Genomic DNA, 13,837 nt, shown 5'->3' on the forward strand with positions numbered 1-13,837 from the left:
AATTTCGATTTCACCAAAATTAAAAGTTTCAGTTTTCAAAAGTTATTTTCAGAGACTGAAATGACAGGCCACAGATTGAATTAAAATATTTTCCAATCTAATATCTGATAAGCAATTAGAAAATAAACAAGCCACTTTAAATAATGGGCAAAATATTTGAATAGTTATTTCACCAAGAAGAGAGCTGGATGAAAAATAAGCCCATAACAAGACTTTCAACATCATTAGTCATTAGGGAATTGCAAATTGAAACCACTACACATCTTTTAGAATGGCTGGAATTATAAGGAGCGACAGCTAATACTGACAAGGATGTACAGAAACTAGATATGTCATATATTGCTGGTGGGAATGTAAAATGGAACAACCACTTTGGGAAATAGTTTGGTGGTTTCCTAAAATATAATGTGTATGCCTACCTGCTCCAACCATCCCACTCTAGGCATTTATCCAAGAGAAGTAAAACTCTAAGTTAATATGAAGACTTGTGCATGAATGTTCACACCGTTTTGTTTGTAATAACCCTACACTACAAACAACCTAAATTCCCAGCAAGAGATGAATGGATAAGCAAATTTTCCTATATCTTTTCAATGGAACAATACTTAGTTATGAAATAACCATCAGTGCATTCTATAACATAGATTAATCTCAAAATGATTATAGTGAGTGAAAGTAACTAGACAATATACATAGTTTCAGCATGTCATAGCAACATTCTTCCTCCAAGGAAATAAAACTATCACCTTTGAAGCAAATAACTTGTCTGAGATTACCCTTTTTTGAGAACTAGGTATTTCATTTCTAATATTACCTTTGCTAGGAAATCAGCAGCTTCATCCAGTCTCATTAAATCAGCAGTAAAAAGATTAGGAGGGAACCTCTATTACCTCTGTAAATTTACTGTTTTTTAAAAAGGAAAGCACAATGAGAAGTTTTCTTAAAGAAAAGGATAACTCTGTAGAGCTCAACATTTGAAGTAACATTTTTTTCCATCTAAACTGTAAGTTAGCTTTTGCCTAATTTTTTAACTTAAATTTTATTTTACTTATCCTTGCGTTGAAATATCTAACAGATTCTGGCCAGGTGCAGTGGCTCATGCCTGTAATCTCAGTATTTTGGGGGACCTAGGTGGACAGATCACAAAGTCAGGAGTTCAAGACCAGCCTGACTAACATGGTGAAACCCCATCTCAACTAAAAATACAAAAATTAGCCAGGCATGGTGGTGCACTCCTGTAATCCCAGTTACTCAGGAGGCTGAGGCAGGAGAATCACTTGAACCTGGGAGGCAGAGGTTGCAGTGAGCCAAGATCACGCTACTGCACTCCAGGCTTGGTGACAGAGCGAGACTTCCAAATCAAAAAAAAAAAAAAAAAATTAACAAATTCTAAAGATTATGATAAAATAGGCCAAATTACAGGCACCCATCTAATCAACTGTAATCAACTGGTAACTTCTAACAACCCAATAGTTCTGCATCACAGTTTTAGGGAGAAGGCATTACCCAAATGTCAAAGCCTAGGGAATTCTTTTTTTTCTTTTTTTTTTTTTTATTATTATTATACTTGAAGTTCTAGGGTACATGTGCATAACGTGCAGGTTTGTTACATATGTATACTTGTGCCATGTTGCTGTGCTGCACCCATCAACTCGTCAGCACCCATCAACTCGTCATTTACATCAGATATAACTCCCAATGCAATCCCTCCCCCCTCCCCCCTCCCCATGATAGGCCCCGGTGTGTGATGTTCTCCTTCCTGAGTCCAAGTGATCTCATTGTTCAGTTCCCACCTATGAGTGAGAACATGCGGTGTTTGGTTTTCTGTTCTTGTGATAGTTTGCTAAGAATGATGGTTTCCAGCTGCATCCATGTCCCTACAAAGGACACAAACTCATCCTTTTTATGGCTGCATAGTATTCCATGGTGTATATGTGCCACATTTTCTTAATCCAGTCTGTCACTGATGGACATTTGGGTTGATTCCAAGTCTTTGCTATTGTGAGTAGTGCCTCAATAAACATACGTGTGCATGTGTCTTTATAGCAGCATGATTTAGAATCCTTTGGGTATATCCCCAGTAATGGGATGGCTGGGTCATATGGTACATCTAGTTCTAGATCCTTGAGGAATCGCCATACTGTTTTCCATAATGGTTGAACTAGTTTACAATCCCACCAACAGTGTAAAAGTATTCCTGTTTCTCCACATCCTCTCCAGCACCTGTTGTTTCCTGACTTTTTAATGATCGCCATTCTAACTGGTGTGAGATGGTATCTCATTGTGGTTTTGATTTGCATTTCTCTGATGGCCAGTGATGATGAGCATTTTTTCATGTGTCTGTTGGCCGTATGAATGTCTTCTTTTGAGAAATGTCTGTTCATATCCTTTGCCCACTTTTTGATGGGGCTGTTTGTTTTTTTCTTGTAAATTTGTTTGAGTTCTTTGTAGGTTCTGGATATTAGCCCTTTGTCAGATGAGTAGATTGCAAAAATTTTCTCCCATTCTGTAGGTTGCCTGTTCACTCTGATGGTAGTTTCTTTTGCTGTGCAGAAGCTCTTTAGTTTAATGAGATCCCATTTGTCAATTTTGGCTTTTGCTGCCGTTGCTTTTGGTGTTTTAGACATGAAGTCTTTGCCCATGCCTATGTCCTGAATGGTACTACCTAGGTTTTCCTCTAGGATTTTTATGGTATTAGGTCTAACATTTAAGTCTCTAATCCATCTTGAATTAATTTTCGTATAAGGAGTAAGGAAAGGATCCAGTTTCAACTTTCTACTTATGGCTAGCCAATTTTCCCAGCACCATTTATTAAATAGGGAATCCTTTCCCCATTTCTTGTTTCTCTCAGGTTTGTCAAAGATCAGATGGCTGTAGATGTGTGGTATTATTTCTGAGGACTCTGTTCTGTTCCATTGGTGTATATCTCTGTTTTGGTACCAGTACCATGCTGTTTTGGTTACTGTAGCCTTGTAGTATAGTTTGAAGTCAGGTAGCGTGATGCCTCCAGCTTTGTTCTTTTGACTTAGGATTGTCTTGGAGATGCGGGCTCTTTTTTGGTTCCATATGAACTTTAAAGCAGTTTTTTCCAATTCTGTGAAGAAACTCATTGGTAGCTTGATGGGGATGGCATTGAATCTATAAATTACCTTGGGCAGTATGGCCATTTTCACGATATTGATTCTTCCTATCCATGAGCATGGTATGTTCTTCCATTTGTTTGTGTCCTCTTTGATTTCACTGAGCAGTGGTTTGTAGTTCTCCTTGAAGAGGTCCTTTACATCCCTTGTAAGTTGGATTCCTAGGTATTTTATTCTCTTTGAAGCAATTGTGAATGGAAGTTCATTCATGATTTGGCTCTCTGTTTGTCTGTTACTGGTGTATAAGAATGCTTGTGATTTTTGCACATTAATTTTGTATCCTGAGACTTTGCTGAAGTTGCTTATCAGCTTAAGGAGATTTTGGGCTGAGACAATGGGATTTTCTAAATATACAATCATGTCATCTGCAAAGAGGGACAGTTTGACTTCTTCTATTCCTCACTGAATACCCTTGATTTCTTTCTCTTGCCTGATTGCCCTAGCCAGAACTTCGAACACTATGTTGAATAGGAGTGGTGAGAGAGGGCATCCCTGTCTTGTGCCAGTTTTCAAAGGGAATTTTTCCAGTTTTTGCCCATTTAGTATGATATTGGCTGTGGGTTTGTCATAAATAGGTCTTATTATTTTGAGGTACGTTCCATCAATACCGAATTTATTGAGCGTTTTTAGCATGAAGGGCTGTTGAATTTTGTCAAAAGCCTTTTCTGCATCTATTGAGATAATCATGTGGTTCTTGTCTTTGGTTCTGTTTATATGCTGGATTATGTTTATTGATTTGCGAACGTTGAACCAGCCTTGCATCCCAGGGATGAAGCCCACTTGATCATGGTGGATAAGCTTTTGGATGTGCTGCTGAATCCGCTTTGCCAGTATTTTATTGAGGATTTTTGCATCGATGTTCATCAGGGATATTGGTCTAAAATTCTCTTTTTTTTGTTGTGTCTCTGCCAGGCTTTGGTATCAGGATGATGTTGGCCTCATAAAATGAGTTAGGGAGGATTCCCTCTTTTTCTATTGATTGGAATAGTTTCAGAAGGAATGGTACCAGCTCCTCCTTGTACCTCTGGTAGAATTCAGCTGTGAATCCATCTGGCCCTGGACTTTTTTTCGTTGGTAGGCTATTAATTATTGCCTCAATTTCAGAGCCTGCTATTGGTCTATTCAGGGATTCAACTTCTTCCTGGTTTAGTCCTGGAAGAGTGTAAGTGTCCAGGAAATTATCCATTTCTTCTAGATTTTCCAGTTTATTTGCGTAGAGGTGTTTATAGTATTCTCTGATGGTAGTTTGTATTTCTGTGGGGTCGGTGGTGATATCCCCTTTATCATTTTTTATTGCATCTATTTGATTCTTCTCTCTTTTCTTCTTAATAGTCCTGCTAGCGGTCTGTTAATTTTGTTGATCTTTTCAAAAAACCAACTCCTGGATTCATTGATTTTTTTGGAGGGTTTTTTGTGTCTCTATCTCCTTCAGTTCTGCTCTGATCTTAGTTATTTCTTGCCTTCTGCTAGCTTTTGAATGCATTTGCTCTTGCTTCTCTAGTTCTTTTAATTGTGATGTTAGAGTGTCAATTTTAGATCTTTCCTGCTTTCTCTTGTGGGCATTTAGTGCTATAAATTTCCCTCTACACACTGCTTTACATGTGTCCCAGAGGTTCTGGTATGTTGTATCTTTTTTCTCATTGGTTTCAAAGAACATCTTTATTTCTGCCTTCATTTCGTTATGTACCCAGTAGTCATTCAGGAGCAAGTTGTTCAGTTTCCATGTAGTTGAGCGGTTTGGATTGAGTTTCTTAGTCCTGAGTTCTAGTTTGATTGCACTGTGGTCTGAGAGACAGTTTGTTATTATTTCTGTTCTTGTACATTTGCTGAGGAGTGCTTTACTTCCAATTATGTGGTCAATTTTGGAATAAGTGCAATGTGGTGCTGAGAAGAATGTATATTCTGTTGATTTGGGGTGGAGAGTTCTATAGATGTCTATTAGGTCTGCTTGCTGCAGAGATGAGTTCAATTCCTGGATATCTTTGTTAACTTTCTGTCTCGTTGATCTGTCTAATGTTGACAGTGGAGTGTTGAAGTCTCCCATTATTATTGTATGGGAGTCTAAGTCTCTTTGTAAGTCTCTAAGGACTTGCTTGATGAATCTGGGTGCTCCTGTATTGGGTGCATATATATTTAGGATAGTTAGCTCTTCCTGTTGAATTGATCCTTTTACCATTATGTAATGGCCTTCTTTGTCTCTTTTGATCTTTGATGGTTTAAAGTCTGTTTTATCAGAGACTAGTATTGCAACCCCTGCTTTTTTTTGTTCTCCATTTGCTTGGTAAATCTTCCTCCATCCCTTTATTTTGAGCCTATGTATGTCTCTGCGTGTGAGATGGGTCTCCTGAATACAGCAGACTGATGGGTCTTGACTCTTTATCCAGTTTGCCAGTCTGTGTCTTTTAATTGGAGCATTTAGTCCATTTACATTTAAGGTTAATATTGTTATGTGTGAACTTGATCCTGCCATTATGATATTAACTGGTTATTTTGCTCGTTAGTTGATGCAGTTTCTTCCTAGCCTAAATGGTCTTTACATTTTGGCATGTTTTTGCAATGGCTGGTACCAGTTGTTCCTTTCCATGTTTAGTGCTTCCTTCAGGGTCTCTTGTAAGGCAGGCCTAGTGGTGACAAAATCTCTAAGCATTTGCTTATCTGTAAAGGATTTTATTTCTCCTTCACTTATGAAACTTAGTTTGGCTGGATATGAAATTCTGGGTTGAAAATTCTTTTCTTGAAGAATGTTGAATATTGGCCCCCACTCTCTTCTGGCTTGGAGAGTTTCTGCCGAGAGATCTGCTGTTAGTCTGATGGGCTTCCCTTTGTGGGTAACCCGACCTTTCTCTCTGGCTGCCCTTAAGATTTTTTCCTTCATTTCAACTTTGGTGAATCTGGCAATTATGTGTCTTGGAGTTGCTCTTCTCAAGGAGTATCTTTGTAGCGTTCTCTGTATTTCCTGGATTTGAATGTTGGCCTGCCCTACTAGGTTGGGGAAGTTCTCCTGGATGATATCCTGAAGAGTGTTTTCCAACTTGGTTCCATTTTCCCCCTCACTTTCAGGCACCCCAATCAGATGTAGATTTGGTCTTTTTACATAATCCCATACTTCTTGCAGGCTTTGTTCATTTCTTTTTCTTCTTTTTTCTTTTGGTTTCTCTTCTCGCTTCATTTCGTTCATTTGATCCTCAATCGCTGATACTCTTTCTTCCAGTTGATCGAGTCGGTTACTGAAGCTTGTGCATTTGTCACATATTTCTCGTGTCATGGTTTTCATCTCTTTCATTTCGTTTATGACCTTCTCTGCATTAATTACTCTAGCCATCAATTCTTCCACTTTTTTTTCAAGATTTTTAGTTTCTTTGCGCTGGGTATGTAATTCCTCCTTTAGCTCTGAGAAGTTTGATGGACTGAAGCCTTCATCTCTCAACTCGTCAAAGTCATTCTCCGTCAAGCTTTGATCCGTTGCTGGCGATGAGCTGCGCTCCTTTGCTGGGGGAGATGCGCTCTTATTTTTTGAATTTCCAGCTTTTCTGCCCTGCTTTTTCCCCATCTTTGTGGTTTTATCTGCCGCTGGTCTTTGATGATGATGGTGATGTACTGATGGGGTTTTGGTGTAGGTGTCCTTCCTGTTTGATAGTTTTCCTTCTAACAGTCAGGACCCTCAGCTGTAGGTCTGTTGGAGATTGCTTGAGGTCCACTCCAGACCCTGTTTGCCTGGGTGTCAGCAGCAGAGGCTGCAGAAGATAGAATATTGCTGAACAGCGAGTGTACCTGTCTGATTCTTGCTTTGGAGGCTTCCTCTCAGGGGTGTACTCCTCCCTGTGAGGTGTGGGGTGTCAGACTGCCCCTAGTGGGGGATGTCTCCCAGTTAGGCTACTCAGGGGTCAGGGACCCACTTGAGCAGGCAGTCTGTCCCTTCTCAGATCTCAACCTCCATGTTGGGAGATCCACTGCACTCTTCAAAGCTGTCAGACAGAGTCGTTTGCGTCTGCAGAGGTTTCTGCTGCTTTTGTTGTTTACTGTGCCCTGTCCCCAGAGGTGGAGTCTACAGAGACAGGCAGGTTTCCTTGAGCTGCTGTGAGCTCCACCCAGTTCGAGCTTCCCAGTGGCTTTGTTTACCTACTTAAGCCTCAGCAATGGCCGGCGCCCCTCCCCCAGCCTCGCTGCTGCCTTGCCGCGATATCGCAGACTGCTGTGCTAGCAATGAGGGAGGCTCCGTGGGTGTGGGACCCTCCTGGCCAGGTGTGGGATATGATCTCCTGGTGTGCCTGTTTGCTTAAAGCGCAGTATTGGGATGGGAGTTACCCGATTTTCCAGGTGTTGTGTGTCTCAGTTCCCCTGGCTAGGAAAAGGGATTCCCTTTCCCCTTGCACTTGCCAGGTGAGGCGATGCCTCACCCTGCTTCAGCTCTCGCTGGTCGGGCTGCAGCAGCTGACCAGCACCGATTGTCTGGCACTCCCTAGTGAGATGAACCCAGTACCTCAGTTGAAAATGCAGAAATCACTGGTCTTCTGTGTCGCTCATGCTGGGAGTTGGAGACTGGAGCTGTTCCTATTCGGCCATCTTGCTCCGCCCCCTACCAAGAATTCTTAAATAAAAGTAATCTATCATATTTTTTTCCCTGATAATTACATCTACATGAATTAAACATTATTAAAAATGATATGCATTGTTTGTGATGGCTGTTTTGTCTTTCCATTTTTATTTTCAGAATTGAATTGCTGCCAGCTCTGTATCCCATTCAGATCTTGTTACCCATATAACATCTGAGCAGTTACATTGTGCCTCTGCAAGGTATCACAGGAAGAGATAATGACTAGAATTACGTAGGACCAGTCTCATGGGAAGATACTGTGCTTGAAAAAGGAAGTGTTCGTATTCTCTATATTCTGATCTATTAAATCTTATTGAAAATTTAGAGGCAAACTCTAATCATGTATGTTGATTATAACAAAACTATCATAAACAAAAGCAATGACTTCAAAGTATTTCAGTTAAAGCAGCAGAAGGATATCATCCAAAAATTTCCAAAGGAAAATGAATTAAGAAAATTATTCTGGTGTGTCATGTTCCACTGTATCTGATAGAAGCAGCCACATCTTGTCATCTTCTTGGGAACACAATTTGAGTCTTGAAGTCCTAGGCTTCTAGGTTTTTTTTAAATAGTATTAGTTTGAACTCACTCATGAGTGTAAAACTCCACTGGTATGCAGGTTAGTAGTATGCCTGCACCGTTTTGAATCTTCACTGCTATTGCTATAGTCAGAAGGGTATAAAATGTTCTCTTCAAGCAAGGATAAAGAACTTTTCATTACTATTAGTCTCTCTTCTAGTAGATCCAGTTTCCATGCTGGAAATCATGCAATGTTTGGAAGGTGGCTTGTACTTGCTAAATCTAATTATAAATATAACAAGTAAGTCCATGACTGTGTTTAAATAGATCTGTGTGTAACACGAAGGCAGTTACTGGTAGAATTTTTCTAAATATTACAAATTCCATGAAATGTTCTGATATTATCTCACAGGGAGAAAGTTACTTTGTACTCTGAGATTTTTTTCCATGACCGCTAATGTTAGTGAAAAAAATCTAGGCCGAGAGAGCAACAAATTCTTATATTTTGGACAATTTTAACTTCAGCATCATGTTTACTGTTACTAATTTTCCTAATAACTGGGGGTGATATAAACAGTGAACTCATTTCTGAAGTAAGAGAAGAAGCTTGATGGGCTCTTTCTATGTAGGGAACAAAGAGTGTAGTATTTAAGTTGTTGCAAAATTAATTGCAGTCTTTGACATTACTTTTGCACCAACCTAAATAGTATTTTTGTCACTTCATCAGTTGTAGTCCTCTATCAATGAAAATATCATAGCCAACCAGAAACTTTATAAACAAGAACTTTATAAAATATACTCGTAGTCTAAAGATGTGAGAAATTCATTTGTAAATAAATGCTTGATAAGACTTTGAGGAGGAAGTCCTGAACAATTTTTCATCTTTACATATTCTCAGGATTTTGCTGCTTATAGATGAGCCATGTAGCAACTGTCTTTTTAATTATGTAAAGAGCAATAAAGAAGCAATTTGACCAGGATCCATTAGATGAAATATAATGTTTCTAGGAAGCCAGGATAAAATCAATAGTATCTATCACTAAAGTGGGAGAAGTCTTCTGATAGTGGATATATATTTTTTTCAGAAGGTTGAGCTGACTGCATTGATTCAATCATAATTTTATAAATTTATTAGCACTTAATATATTGGGTGGGTAAATGCCACATTTACCAAGGCCATTGCCCTTAACTTCAGGAGTGATCTCTAATATAAAGTACTGGTTTATTTACAGACATCTCTTTGCTGCATTGAATAGTTTTTAAAACTGCACTGCTTTATTTAGTATTTTCAATAGACCTGCATATTTCAGCCATATATTGCCAAATCACACAAAACTTGGAAAGCACATCTACTATTTGCATAAGCGTTTACTTTTTAAGCTTTTTCCAGGGTTAATGCTCAAACTGGAGATGTTGAGTTTAGTTACCTGAGCAGATTAAGGGTTAAGAATAGAAATTCTCTGATAACTGCAAGTTCAGTGGTAATAGCATATCCCACATAAGGTGCGCCTTCACCAATTCTAAGATAAGAGCCATATCAAACAATATTAATTTAGTATTGAATATGAGGGATCTGTAAAATCATAACTGAACATTCTTAATTCCTGAGTTACTGCTAAATAGTCACGTGGTTCTCCATGTAGAAGGAGTAAACTTGCAGGATTAAGATTTTAATAAAGTTTAATGGTAGCATAAAGTAAACAATACAAAATTTTCTTGAGTCTTCATGTGGTAAATTAAGAATTAACCAGAGTTATCTGCATGTGGAACCTATCAAGTTAGCACAAAGCAATTTGGCTGCGTCACACAAGCAGAAAGTCTACGCTTTACGTTTTGAGTGGAGGGTTAGGCTAACGGCACAGGTCTGGTATAAAACTGCTTTACCATGTTAGTAGTCCTAATTCACAATCTCCTCTTTCAGAAACAAAAAGACAGAAGGATTTAGCACAATTAGGGATACCCAAAGTTGGAGGCTGCTGCAGACAGGTCTTTAAAGAGAAGGAATTGTTTTGCTTTTCTATCCCATGGGATATGCCAGTATTAGTAAACACATGTGAAGGCTGATGTAATTTAGGGGAAAAGGCATTATTGCCTATACAAAGCAGTCGATCCTAAAAAATAAAATGAAAAAGCTTTTGGTGGTTTTTAATTTGCAGTCAACTGTAGTCAAATAACCTTATTCTCACAGAGTAGAATATATGTCTGCTGAGATCACAACCTAAATATTGCATAATTTGTTCACAGATTTGCAAGTTTTCTCTAGGTGCTTTCTGTTCCTCTTCAGTTAATCTTCTTGAGCGATATATGGAGTTCTCCTGTGGACTCCTTCAAGAGAGCACAGCACTAAATCACCTACATTTCATTCCAGGATGTATTTTCAAGCAAGAGTCAAATCTGTGATTATTATTTAGACATCAGGAGAAATATAAGGGAGTTTTCATAAATAACAGAGGCATAACCAACTAGGGAGATTGCTGATTGTCCCAGAAAAGAGTAAATAAATACTGACTGCCCTTACCTACTAGTTCCTAAATAAGACTGCAAATAAATCTGCCATCTTAAAGTGTTTACTTGGTGGTTAGAAGCTTCGGGAAATCTAGGGATCACGGTTCTATTGATTGCCCTGAGGCCTTGTACACATAAGTAGCCTTTTACATTAAGCTGTTTAACTGGCAATATGGGAGTACTGCAAGGACTGATGTCCGACACAATGAGTCCTTTTTCTAACAAAGGATCAATAATAGGTCTTCTTCCTGAGGTTGCTTGAGGTCTCAAAACACATTGAAATAGAATTCGGGCAAGGGCTTATATGGAATAATTTTAATTTTAATAAAGTAAGCTCCGTGTATTCTGCTCAGTTCAATAAAATCTTAGGCCCAAAGAGTAGAGGGTGAATAATCTAATATTTGATTTGTAGAGGTCATTGGGTGCACAGAAACTGTGGTACACATGATTGCTATAAATTGGTTTTATACAGCCTATTCCTTTGGGATCTCTAGATATCTACCAGCTTAAAAAGATTTAATTTGACAGTTTCGACCTAATAAATTTTGCTGAAGCAGTGTTGCAAAATAGAAAGTCATGTTCTTCCTCCAATTATTTGCTTCAAATTGTTAAGGTTGTGAGGCTGCTAGGATCATAGGTTCATTTGAGATGTCCACTGCCTCTACTCCATTTGTATCTTAAGGAATATTTTGGCATAAGTCACAAAATTTATTCAGAAAGAGAAGCCACTGTATCTGTTAGAAATGTGTCAGCCTGTCCTGAACAATCATATTAATTTCATTTTAATTGTCTAGAAAAATCAGTAAATATATTAATTTGATCCAGATCTGTATAGATGGGGCATTGTTGAATCCCTAAGTTGGCTCATTAGACCCCCTTTTTAGTTTTTGAGGATCAGTAAATTTTTTAGTGTTCTTACTTTCCTCTCAAGTTCTCCATACTAGTCTACTGCTGGTGTTTGCTTTGTTAATATAAATTATGCCAAATTTTTTGCCCAAATCTGCTTTCATAAAGAAGACATTTAGGATGCCCTGAGGCTATCCTATTTCTTTAGTGTTCAATACATTTTCTTCTGACTTGTGATATGCTAATAATCTTCAATTGAGTTTCAGTTTGCTCTTTGGAACCATCTATAGCCTTCTGATGGTGAGACTATTATATTTATAGGTGGATAAAATTCTAGCAGAACTGGACTTCAGCACTAGAAAATATTTTAATTCCAGGAAATGTGTTGGGTCTCTGTAGGCTTGAAGAATCATTTTACTGTAATGGGGAGCTTCACTTGTGACCAGTTTTCAAAAACAATGGCATAGACTTTCCCTGGAGGGCGGGAATAGAATCTTAGTGGTGATTGTGAGATAGTTTTTCCTTTACTGAGATTAAGCTCAACAATGAGGAAGAATATGGGGCTAACAGACGCAAAGAAATGAGGAGTTTGGAAAACTCCATGAGGATGATATTGGGAGAATGTTGCAAAGTTTTAGTCTTCTCAACAGTCAGAATATTATTATTTTGCAGGATACAGTGGAAGTAGATTGTAAGGTCTAGGAAGACAAAAATGGAGAGAGGTAGAGAAAAATAAGTGGTACAGTTATAAAAGGTTAACTTGATAATTAGCTAGGCTTTTGCTTAGTATTTACTACAGGATTCTTTAAAAAAAGTTAATTTTGAGTTATGAAAATGCTTAAATCCTTTGACTCATACTCAAATACAGAGATCATGAAAGAGGATTACTTTCTGTTTGTCTTAAGATGCAACAGAGGTGTAAGACCTTGTGGAAAAATGAAGGTTATTCAAAATTCAATTTGAAACATTTTTCGATATATGTGTGCAGTTTTATTAGCTATGTACATGAATTTGACATGTAGTAAACATAAATATAAGACATACGGATCCTGGCGGTTGGTAAGGTTTGATTTTTTGAAGGGACAGAATGTTATTATAAACAACAAAAAGGAGATTACGTCAACACCTGCTAGACACCTGTAAACAAGGCACTCTCCTCACTCCACAGTTTGGGCTGGGCTACTGGTCTGATTTACTACTAGATGCTGATTCCAAGTAATGGCATAGCTTATGTTCCAAACAATGAGCTATTTGAGAAACTCCTTGACAATACACAGATCCACTAATAGAACAGATCAGACATTGCAGAGATTCCCTCTCTTTGTGGCATTCAAAGGAGAAATTATATTACTTCTCTGTATTCAAGCATGAAAAGACCAGAAGGCTGTGAATCAAAATGAACAGAAACTCATAAGAAAGAACAAGAAAAAACTCAGTGACAGCAAAAATTAATGTAGTAACTATAATGTATTCAGTCAAACAAGCCAAAAAAGAGTTTGAAGTCAAGACTTGATGGGCCCCTGAAATATTTATTTCAAGAGTCACTGGTCAATGTACTTCAAGAGGTAGTGTGATCAAGTAATTTTGGTGGCACTTCTAGAATGTTAAAGAATATGAAGACCAAAAGCATTCCTACCAACAGTATAACCTGATAGAATACAGAGTCTAGGTACATTCTCAGGAATAAGATAAGTAAAGTAAAAGGGAAGTTGATCTTCAAAAGCCAAAAGACTCATATTAAGAAGTATACTGATTGGCCAGCAAAATCTAGATTTGTTGGTTGTGAGAGCACTGCACCGGTAAAAAGTGTTCTGTGTGTCTCAAGATTATAAATACCTTCATTGGATACCTGAAGTTTCCACCTTGAGATTTTGGCTTTCAGCTGTCTCTTGACATGCCCAGTTCACAGTTATTTCACCCAGTCGAGTCTGCATCAATTAAACAGGGTAGGTGGCCAGATCAAGAATTTTCAATCAGGTCTACAACAGTATCAGACAGCTAGATGGTCAGTTTGAGGACTCAGTCAAGACACTTTAATACTCACATAACAAAAATCTTTACTGAATATTATTATAAACAATGACCTATAATATAATTGGAAGTCTAGGAGTAGGTCTGATTCCAGTGATGTCTGAGCAGTAGCTTAATAATGTCATGAAAGACTGAAGCCCTTCTATTCTATGTGTTCTCTGATAGCAGTATCACACAGGGGTTAAGAGAACACGTTCACAAG

At 38.2% G+C, this 13,837-nt stretch overlaps 1 protein-coding gene across 1 annotated transcript in view; it reads right to left on the reverse strand.

The window, feature by feature from the left end:
- Positions 1–7,507, reverse strand: part of LRATD1 (LRAT domain containing 1) — a 912,369-nt gene extending 904,862 nt beyond the window's left edge. Inside the window, exon 1 of the mRNA XM_050754043.1 lies at positions 7,503–7,507. The gene's annotated coding sequence lies outside the window, so the exon portion shown is untranslated. The remainder of the gene's footprint in view (positions 1–7,502) is intronic.
- Positions 7,508–13,837: the final 6,330 nt, after the last annotated feature.

Source organism: Macaca thibetana, chromosome 13, assembly GCF_024542745.1.
Source record: "Macaca thibetana thibetana isolate TM-01 chromosome 13, ASM2454274v1, whole genome shotgun sequence".
Taxonomy (NCBI): domain Eukaryota; kingdom Metazoa; phylum Chordata; class Mammalia; order Primates; family Cercopithecidae; genus Macaca; species Macaca thibetana.